Source organism: Kryptolebias marmoratus, linkage group LG4, assembly GCF_001649575.2.
Source record: "Kryptolebias marmoratus isolate JLee-2015 linkage group LG4, ASM164957v2, whole genome shotgun sequence".
NCBI lineage: Eukaryota > Metazoa > Chordata > Actinopteri > Cyprinodontiformes > Rivulidae > Kryptolebias > Kryptolebias marmoratus.
Genome location: NC_051433.1, coordinates 26803983 through 26814958, shown reverse-complemented (window position 1 = coordinate 26814958; position 10976 = coordinate 26803983).

The following is a 10976-nucleotide window of genomic DNA, read 5'->3' as shown; positions in this document are numbered from 1 at the left end:
GTCCACGATGAGGCTGGACATCAAGGCCAACACCGGACATTACACCTGGCCAGGCAACGATTCTTTTGGCTCAGCATGGAGCACAGTGTCCGTGAGTATGTCAAATGCTGCAAACGTTGTGTTGTGAGCAAAACCCCTGAACCCGAGGGTCGAGCTCCACTAGAGAGCATAAAAACAACAAGCCCTCTGGAGTTGGTGTGCCTCGACTTCTGGTCCGCAGAAGATGCAAGGGGTCGGACTGTTGATGTGTTGGTGGTAACCGACCATTTTACCAAGATGGCTCACGCTTTCCAGTGCTCTGACCAAACTGCCAACCAAGTGGCCCGCAAGCTATGGGACAGATACTTCTGTATTTATGGCTTTCCTCAAAGAATCCATTCGGACCAGGGGGCAAACTTCGAGAGTCAATTGATCCAAGAGCTGCTTCAAGTAGCAGGGGTAAAAAAGTCAAGGACCACTCCATACCACCCGATGGGCAACGGCCAGACCGAGAGGTTTAACAGAACCCTTGGTAATATGATCAGAGCCTTGCCACCCCGTGATAAGTGCATGTGGCCACAGATGTTACAAACATTGACTTTTGCTTACAATTGCACTGCCCATGAGTCAACTGGTTATGCGCCTTTTTATTTGATGTTTGGCCGGATTCCTCGCCTCCCAGTAGATGTCATGTTTCAAAATGTGGAAAGGGATAATGAAGTCATTGATTATCACAGCTACACAAAAAGAGTCAGAGAGGACCTTAAAGAGGCTTTAGCTGCTGCTCAGGATAATGTCTATTCCAGCCAGCAGCGTCAGGCCCAGTTGTACAACCAAAAAACAAGGGGCACGGACATAGCTGAAGGGGATCAAGTGCTCTTGGCTAATAAGGGGGAACGTGGCCGTAGGAAGCTCGCAGACAAGTGGTCTTCTACCATCTACATTGTTGTGTCTCATGATCCCAGATGCCATACCTACCGCATCAAAGACACAGCAACTGGACAAGAGAAAGTAGTCCATCGCAACTTACTCCTGTCAGCAAACTTCCTGCCGCTTGAGTTGGACAAAGATCAGGAGTCGGTGTTTTCCTCCGACATCACCCCAGACCCAAGTACTGTTAACAGTGGTGACCAGGATGTCTCAGTTGTGTGTTCGGAGAGTAATGGATTGGACCGCACTGCTGACTGGGTGGCCAAGACGGTTTCCTCAAATCTTGAAAATCTCCAGAATGCTAAAAGTTGTGTCAGGAATCTGCAAACAGGAGCAAGTGATGCTGAAAGTATTGGAGAGATCGAAGACGACACTGCTAAGTGCCCAGACTTGCCACATAAACAGCCAGAAACTGATGAAGAAAAAGTTGCTATAAGTCCTGGTAGGCCAACAACTCCAACAACTGGTGCTGTAAGTCTTGTCAGATCCAGGGCTGGCAGGATAATCAAACCAGTTAACAGACTGATACAAAACATGGCACAAAGGAACACACAGACACGTAATGTAGTCTCTGAATTTGCAAGGAGTTTGTTTTTGTAAGAGTAATCAACTTTTGTTTGTGAATAGAGTATGGTAGTATTACACCTCTGTAAATATGCCAATACCCATTAGTTAAAGTGTATGGGAGAGTAACAGCCACTGACTGTGAGGTTGTGTTTACGGCACAATTTTTTTAGCAAGCAGACATTGTCGAGTCTGGCCAACTTTCCAATGTTGTTTTTTCCTTTTTAGAGGGAGACCTTTAATGGTGCTCAGGTGCATGTGGTCACTGTCTGTCAGATGGCAAGAATGTTATTCCGTGTCCAGTCTTGATTAATGTTGGGACGGTTTTGAGAAGTTCAGGGGGGAGTATGTAGCAGAGTCAATTTTATTTATTTATTTAATTTTCTTTATGAATCTTCTCAAAACTCAATTTTTTGGAATTGATATGTCTGTTATGTATTATTTGTTTTATATTGCTTTTGTTTTTGGTCCCTAGTATGTAGAAATCCATCCTCATCTATGAATATTAGTTTTTCTTTGCTTTTTAATTGTATTTTATTTTGGTGGGGAAGCTTTTATTGTCTTACTTCCTTTTTTTGTGTCATATCCCGTGTGTTCCCGCCGTGCCTCCTCAGTTCGCGCCTAGCTGCGCTGAGGAGAGGTGAGCGTTTTTCTGTTTGTGTATTGAAGCGTTGAAATGTTCTAAAGTACGTTGTAAACTCATGAGTTTTCATATATATATTGTTGTTCGGTTGTTTTATGTTTGGAGCAGCACCTTACTGGGCCTTTGGTTCCCAAGTTTGTAATATCTGTCGGGTTTTCTTCGCCAAGGTGATTGTTTTGTGTTTTTCTTTGGGTGATGAAGGTGTGTGTGTGTGGAAGCTGAAGCCCAGGAGTTGCTGCAGTGACATTTTCTTGTTTTAAACATGAATAAAATTATCCTGATTCCTGATCCTGTCGTCGTCATTTTGTTGACCGCAACACATTAGTTTTCTATCACACCTTACAATGTTTATTGGAGTGCACAAATATTTACACTGCAAGGTCAAAGTTCAATTTTATGTTGTAGTAATACTTTTTTCTTTTGAGTTACCTGGGTGTTTGGCTTCTCCTTCCTGGCTGGCAAACGTGTGGCTGAGGGCTGAGATTCCTGAAGTAGTGCTGACTGCCTCATTGGACTGAACCACATGCGTCATGCCAGAGGGGTGTTTTGGGGTTTATTTTCATTGTTTGGCATTAGAAGTTATGTGGCAACCATTTTGTTTTCCCCTTTTTTGGGTATATGGTTTAGCTAAATCAGTATTTAAGTTCCCTTATGTGGTATTTCAGGGGGTCAGTTTATCTCATTTCTGTTTGAGGTTTGGTTGGTTATTATTTTTAAGTCCAGTGTATTAAGTTGACCTCTTTTTTTGGCATGCCTGTTAAGTGTTGGTTCTGTTAGCCATTTTTCATATTTTTGGGGTAAATAAAAACCCACTTTTGAATGAAACACCTGTGTCCTCCATGTTGTACTGCTTGGTCTCTGACATCTGGGCTACCAGAAACAGTATATCAGGGATGTGACGATTAACCGCTTTGTAACGATTCACAAGGCTAACTTATACTTTATTCTTTATAACAGAAAATACAGTTTGCTGATCACTACTGAGTTACTAAAAGAGACTTATATATGTCTGCTGCTGGCAGGTTTATTCATATTGCACTTTTTGAGTATTATTTATTACTTGTGAGTCAGGTTTTATGTAAGTGTTTTGCAGTTTTAAACAAGAACTATCTATAAGTGGTCATATTTCATAAGGCAGAGAGTGAGGCAAACTCAGGAAAAAAACAATTTTATTTAAAATAAAGAAACAAAAACAAAGGCTGACATGGCAGCAAAACAAAGATAGATACAAAATACAAAACCGTAGCAAACACGAGATGCAGACATGAAGTGAACAAAAGAGTGCACAAAGCAACCGGCAAGTAAATGGAGGAAATGACCAGGTTTTAAAGCAGAGGGTAATTCAGGGAAGTGGATGTTTTTACAGTCAAGTTGCCAATTGTAAACACCTTGAACTGCATTTTCAGTTTTTTTTTTACAAATGAGTGTGTAAATAAACAAAATACTGTTTCTACTGAGTTTGTTGTTTTCAAGCATGGTACCTCACTGAGCTATGACTAGTGGATAAAAAAAACTCCTAAAAACTGGTAAAATTGCAAGAAAATGCATAATTTTTCAGCTACAGTCTCACTGAACTCTGAGTTTTGTGACCAAATGACCATCAAGGCACGAGGCTGCTTATTGAGAAGCCAGCTTTGATAAATTATGGCCTGTTTTCATGTCCCCCATTTGCAAAACTGTTTTCTTGACTGTTCACTTTTTTTTGTTGTCCACCTCACACACATCAGTTTGTTTTGTACCTACCTCGGCAGCTGCCCCAATATTTATGACTTAAGTACACTTTAGAAATAAAGATAGGCAGATTTCAACCGGTTTTTCAATAATTATTATTTAACATCAGTGTGATTTTTTGAGTATTTCCTGCCAGAGCAGAGCTCCATAAAGGTGTCAACATGACTTTAAGGCTCCTGAGATGGATTGGAGATGTCCATGGCTGTCATAATGGTCATTATTAACAGGGAACAGGAAGTGGAATGTCACAATGTCTGCAAGAAGGAATGGAGTGGAAATTGAGATCATTTCCAGAGGTGAATTCAACAACAATGGATCTAATGATAATTAGAAGTGTTCTTATTTCTCCATTACTTCTGCAGGGTTAGAGGAGAGGCAGAATTCCAGGAGTTCAGGTAAGGTAAAAAAACACAGGTGATATTTGCCATCAGGTTCCACATGTTGAGTGAGGACAGCTCCAATCCTTATCTGATGTGTCCACTTCCACCATAAATTGCTTCTAAAGAACGGGGTGAACCAGGACTGGTGCAGAAGTGAAGAGTTCCTTTTGTCTTTGAAAGGCCTGTTCAGCTTCAGGGCAATAGATAAAAGACTGAGTGATGAAGGGGAGTCTTGTCAACAGAGAGGCAGTTGGCTATAGTTTTAGATGAATCGACAGTGAAAGTTGTCAAAACCAAGGAAATGTTGTTGTTGCTTGTGTGTCATTGAAGTAGGCCACTCTGTCACAGCTTTTACTTTGTCCGTAATCAGATTCATCTTGCCCACTCTCAAAGATGTATCCGGAAAAGAGAATAAAGACTCATGGAATTCACATTTCCAGCTTTGACACAAAGTTGATTCTCTAGGAGTGGCTGCAGGTTGATGCAGGTTGACGGACGTAGGTCTGATGTTGTTTGAGGGTTATTGAAAAATCAAAATGTCATTCAGATATAAGAATACAAACAGGTTAATGAAATCTCTCAAAACATCATTCACTAATGCCGAGAAGATAGCAGGCAAATTTTTGAATATTTCCCAAAACTTTTCATTAAAATCTGTCCCGTAGTCATGAGATCTTTTGTTAACAAACAGAAAGAGCTAACTCAACATACTGTAGTTTATTGCGAAAGTTTAGACAAAAAAATCTTGCACAATTTTTTATTGCTCAGAAAAGTGTTGGAGATCAATCTCAGCTACTTCTTCAAATTATAGGTCAAGTTCTGTTAAACCGGCTGAGTTATAGCCATTTGTGTTTTTAAGGCAGCCATCTAAAAAATGGCTAACTCCAAAAGTTCATTATTTGTAGATGTACATCTAATGATTACTTTTTCAGTTTCAATAAAATGTGTCCATTGGCCAATGAGATATATCGCTAACACACACACTACATGGGCAAAACATCTTCGCCTGTCAACAGAGGATAATAACATGGAAACTGTTTACTGCACCATACCAGTAAGTGTTGTGTAAACATGATCATGTTTCCATGCCTGCACTTAGCATGTTCATATCTTCTTTAATAAGAAATGATAAAACCAAATTTTTTAGTCATGTTAGATTGTGCATGAACATTAGTACGCATAAATTAAATTTAGATAAATGATTGTACATTGCTACTAAAACAAGTTCTATGTGCAAAAAACAAAACAAAAAAAACCTGTCCCACAGTTCAGTTTGAGTCATAAAAACTTTTCAATTATGACAGGAGGAGCTTGAATCAGCATCATTGTTATAACTCATGGTGAGTAGTTTGAAAAAAGTGCAATGCTTTAGTTGGGTCATTCAGCAGTAAAATATGAAGTGGTAAAATGTGAAGAATCATGCTTCATCTTCATCTTTAGGAAGAGTTTTGTTGATTTGAATGAAGAAAGCAGATGATTCATGCAGACCTCTGTAAGGCCGTCAGATGAATGGTATGAAGAGAAAGCGAGACCACCCCTAGGGAGCAGGCGTGATGAATTGGCTGCATGCTTGAACCCAAAGGTTGGCAAATTAACAGTTAATTAGCAGTTGATAAATGACAGATCGACACAAGCCCTGCACTGCTGCAGCCCTCTGCAACTATCTCACTGAGGCAAGTGTTTATGTGTGGGTAACAAGTGCTGCAGGAGACTGTTATGTCTGGGATTTGTCACAGGGTCCGATTGCTTTCAGATGGGCCCAGCCTTCCTGTCGCCTTCACAACCCACCGACCTACTTCAGTCCTGCCCCAGTCTACCTATCATTCACTGGCCCGTTCTGGTCCTTTTTTGATCACACCTTCTTTCACAAAATTAATACAAATTTAATTTGGACAAAACAATTGTAGAAAGTTTAAATCTTCAGGCAGAAACCAAGGAAAATATTTGCTCTCCACTACAAACCATTCTGATCATGATAATTGCCTTTTCCCTCCAACATGTTTTCTCCATGTACTATGACTAAAAGAAGTAATAATTCTGGGACTAATGATGCAAACTGAAAGCAGGTTCTGTGTGTCGACATGTGTGGAGCGAGTGCAGAGGAAGAAATATTTAACCTCAGAAAGCGGCCTGTCACTGGCAATGGGCTGGAAATGGCCTCATATTTAGAGGCGTTATGGCAGAAGTTAGAATAGAATTCCATTAATGGGCTATTTCCTTTTAAACTTAATGCGTGTTTTTCCTTTCAAGAATAATTAATACGAGCAAAAATGCTTTTTAAATGCTAAAAGCTATAAAGCCATGATGCATATATGAAGCAGAAATTAGTTTTAGATCTGGAGGAAAAAGTCAGTTTGTTCCCAGGATTGTTTATTTCTTTTAAATGCAGGATGAGAAGGGCACTTCTACAGAAAAGTGAGTAAAATAACACAAGAACAAGTATTCACTGCCCCATGTGTTATTTATCTTTGTAAATAACATTTAATACAGTTGTTCAGATAGGGCAAAGAAGTGTTGGTAAAAAATGTTATTTTTTTAGTCATTCACATTTTATCAGCAGAGGAAACAGCAGCGTGTGTGCATGTTCATTACTGCGAACTTGGTGTTGGATGAGATCTGTTTTAGCTCAGTGAGTCTTTGCTGTAGAGCCAAGTGCATGACCTGCTGGACCTGCAGGGCTGCACCATTGCTAATATGAAAATGTAAAGCATTAAGTTAGTTTCTCACTGGGCTGCGACTTGTTGGTGAACAGCATTCAAGAGGAGGTCTCCAAAATGCCTCAAAACATTCTTGGGGGGGGGGGGCACTTTCCCCATGTGAGTCTCAGAGGTGCGCAGTTGTGTTGCTTGAGTTTTTAATTTTCTCTCAAAATAGTCACAGAATAATTGCAGATGTCTCAAACTTGTCTCAAGGGACTAGAGCCATATTTTTACACCTGCACAGGAGCTCTCCTTGAACAGGAAATGTGCCCATGTCTAAAAACTGCACTGATAATAAGTTATACTTTATTAAAATCTGAACCAGTTCTGCCAATATTTTTTTTCTATAGCGTACTTTAGCCGATTAAATCAGAAACATAGGGGTGGCTGCAAAGGTGGTTACAAATTGGATTGAGGTTAGTACTATGTGGGTGAAGGTGGGCAATTAAATAATGTGTACAGCCTAGAAAACAGTTTTGCAAGCTGTGAACACAAAAATAAGTTGTGATTTTACAAAAAACTGGCCTTGCCAAACAAAGCAGCACGGGTTGCTGGTCACTTGGTCACAAACATTCAGAATTCAGCAAGTCTGTGATGAAAACTTCACCAGTTTTTTTAACGAACTTGAGTTGCCAACTAGTTTGAAACAGTGGCAGCTGTTAACCTACCTTAAAGTAGGTTATCTTAAGGTTCTGCAGCTGGATGTGGACAGGCATCACTCTCTGGGACCATAGGAGAACAGAAAGCATTAACTCTGATAAGCAAACGGTCACTACAGGCTGCTGAGCCAAATATCCAAATGTTTGTATTCCCCTTCCTATCTGAAACGGAAACACTTTGGTTTACACTACATCTTGGCTCCAAAAGCCTCAGCGTTGTGCATTTCTGTGTGCTCAGAGCGAGCATGAGTCATACAGCTAATGTCAAAGATATTACTCTCATTATTTCATGGTTAGTTTGACACACCGCTAATATTCAGATGGTAGGAGTTGAAATGAGGAGGCCGAGGAATATGAAGTGAAAATCTGTGAGTGGGAGGTCTGCTCGTAATGTGTGTGTATTTAAGTGGAAGAGGGTGGGGTGGAGGGGGGCACCTGGAGTTTGCCAAACAGTTTCTGACAGAACAGTGCCTCTTTTGGCCACTTCATTCAAACAGTAATCAGGCCGAATCAAAGCAGCCGCTCTGCTCTTGAATACTCCAATTGCTCTAATCAACTCTGTTTAGCAGCTCTGCGGCTGGCGAGGGTCTCAGCCTCCATACCTACACACACGCTCACACACACACACAGGTTGGGTGTTATGGCCTCAAGCCGCTGATCAAAAGTCCAGTCAGAAATAATAACACTTATTTTATTAAGCTGGCTGGAGCGGCGCCAACAACATTTAACAATCATGCTAAAAGAATTACAACCAGGAAAACGACGAGACTCTTAAAGGTTCATACAAATCATCTCCAACTCCAAGGACAGAGAAGGCGATAATGCAGCAGGAGAGGGAAATGCCACTTTATTCTGCTGGATCTGTTACTCTGTAACAGCTGTTGTGTCTATTGCATATGACAAATCCAGTCTAAACAACATGGCACTAATCCGCCAATATCCATTCCCTCGGATGACAACAATTCAGGTTAATCTTGTATGTTGAAAGCTGTGCAGCAGCGATCCAAACAAATGTCTGGAGCAGGCTCTGCCTTCACTGTCCCTGGACACTCTGATTAAACAGAAAAAAACAATGCTAATTGTTCTGACTTGCTCCTTGGTTCCAGCTTTGAGTCAGCCTGCAGATTTAATTTATTGCTTCAGTCCCGTTTGCTGTTTGCTGTTTGCTGTGATCACTGTTACATAAATCCCAAAGTTTAACAACACAAAGCAGAGGAAGTGAAAGTGCACACAAAGTGTTTCAATGTGGTCTGGCTATGCAGCCTTGGCCCTGGGAGAGACTTCCTCTGAGAAGTATTTAATGCTGGACGCTTTTGCTCTCCAAACACACGGCACCTGGGACAACAGCGGCAATTCCAAAGCTGGTGTTAATCAGTGGCAACACCGCCTTGCAATCAATGGTACCCATAAGAATACAATTAATATGGTATGCTGGCTCTCTGCATGCTCATATGACTTCACTTATGAAAACAAAATGATGGTGTTAAACTGCTCTAAATACTTGAGAGAAGTTGTGTGGTACATCAAAAAAAGTCTTGATTAATAAAAGGATTTGCACTGAAACAAGATAAAAGAGGCAGGAAAATCCAAACACCTTTAAAGGCATTCTTTGCTTCACTGCAGTCAATTACATTTCTGTTTCTTTCAGACATAACCTATTCTTTTGAATTTGTTCAGTGCCACTCTGCACTGCTCCAGAGGATTTTAAGGGCAGATGTCCTTGATTTATCATGACCATTTGTAATGAGACTGCAGGAAACGCGTGAAGTGAATTAAAAAGAAAAAAAAAGTTACGTGTAATTAGCTACCAAGAAAAATGCTACAGCTGTAAGTATTTGGCATCTTTCCAAACAGCAACATAACCACTAATACAGTTTTGACACCTAAAGTGGTATTGAATGTGTTGCCATAAGTAGGTACACACTTTAAAAGCTGAATAAATCCTCTCCATTCCCAATAGTAGTATTTTTATCCTCAGTGTTCTGAGGAATTCCTTTTGCAGTAACTACTGCTGTCTCTCAGCAGACTAAAGTCTGTAAGCCTGTGCTTAAAGTGGGGGAACTCTCCTCCTACCCACCCTTCCACATTGCCCTGACCATACTGCAATACCAGCAATTAGGAAATTACAAACTATTACAGCTTTGTCATATCTAACCACTATGAAAGGCTATACTTGGACATACTTCTGTATTTAATAAAGAAATGCAATAAAGTGAAGTATGCTTATATGTAGGGTCAGGTGAAATTTGTCACCCCCCCCCCCACGTTTTGTATTTTTGACATTTTTATTTTTTATAAATCCCATTAATAATGAGGTAACCAAACTTTTGGAGTGTCCTATATGGTGGAATATTTTAATAAATGTTAACAAATTAGTTTTGATTTTGAAAAATGACTGTAACAACACAAAACTTACTGGATGTATACTCCTCAACCTTTGAACCCTAAAAGTATGAAAAATATTCTCTGTTAATTCATTTAATGTAATGTTTCATAAATTTTGGGCTCTGTTGTGTGTATTTACTGTATATTTGGCTTATTTATTATTTATTTTGAATTTTAAGTCCTCTTATGAAATTCTTTGATCAATTTTGCTTCATGTGATAATTTTATGGTTTGGTCTGTGCAAGGTTAATACAGACTTTTAGGACTTATCTCACTTTTGTATTTTTAGATGTATTTTGCATACATTATATCCTTCTATCTTAGTGTTAATTATAAATGAATCATTTGACTGATATCTATCTATCTATCTATCTATCTATCTATCTATCTATCTATCTATCTATCTATCTATCTATCTATCTATCTATCTATCTATCTATCTATCTATCTATCTATCTATCTATCTATCTATCTATCTATCTATCTATCTATCTATCTATCTATCTATCTAACCACTTTGTTGGACACAAATCAACAAATTTTATTTTTGTTTGTTTCATGAGATTGGTTGTTCGGGACCTAACACCTAATTTTGTTTGACAATGGGTGCAGGCCAGAAAGTGTTTTTCTTCAATAAACAACAATGCTTTCTGGTTTGAAACAATTGTATGACAAGAGCAACTCAAACCAGGAAAATAAAAACAACACTCTTTAAACTTAGGCTGCCACTGGGTAATACAACCTACTCTGCAGATTTCTATCTTGCAGTTCTCTAAGCATGAGAACAAGAAACACATTTCTTGTTCCATTTAAGCCATTTTTGATATATTTTGTATTCTTTACTCAGTAATTAGACTTAACATGAAAAAGAAAGGCCACACTGGGTGCATTTGAGAGAGGTCAGTCTTGTCATTGAGCTAATGCTAGCCACAGTTTGGTCTAAACATATAGCCTTTTATGGAATTATCGTAATTAGTGAGACCATTAGCTTAATGGGGAGTAATGG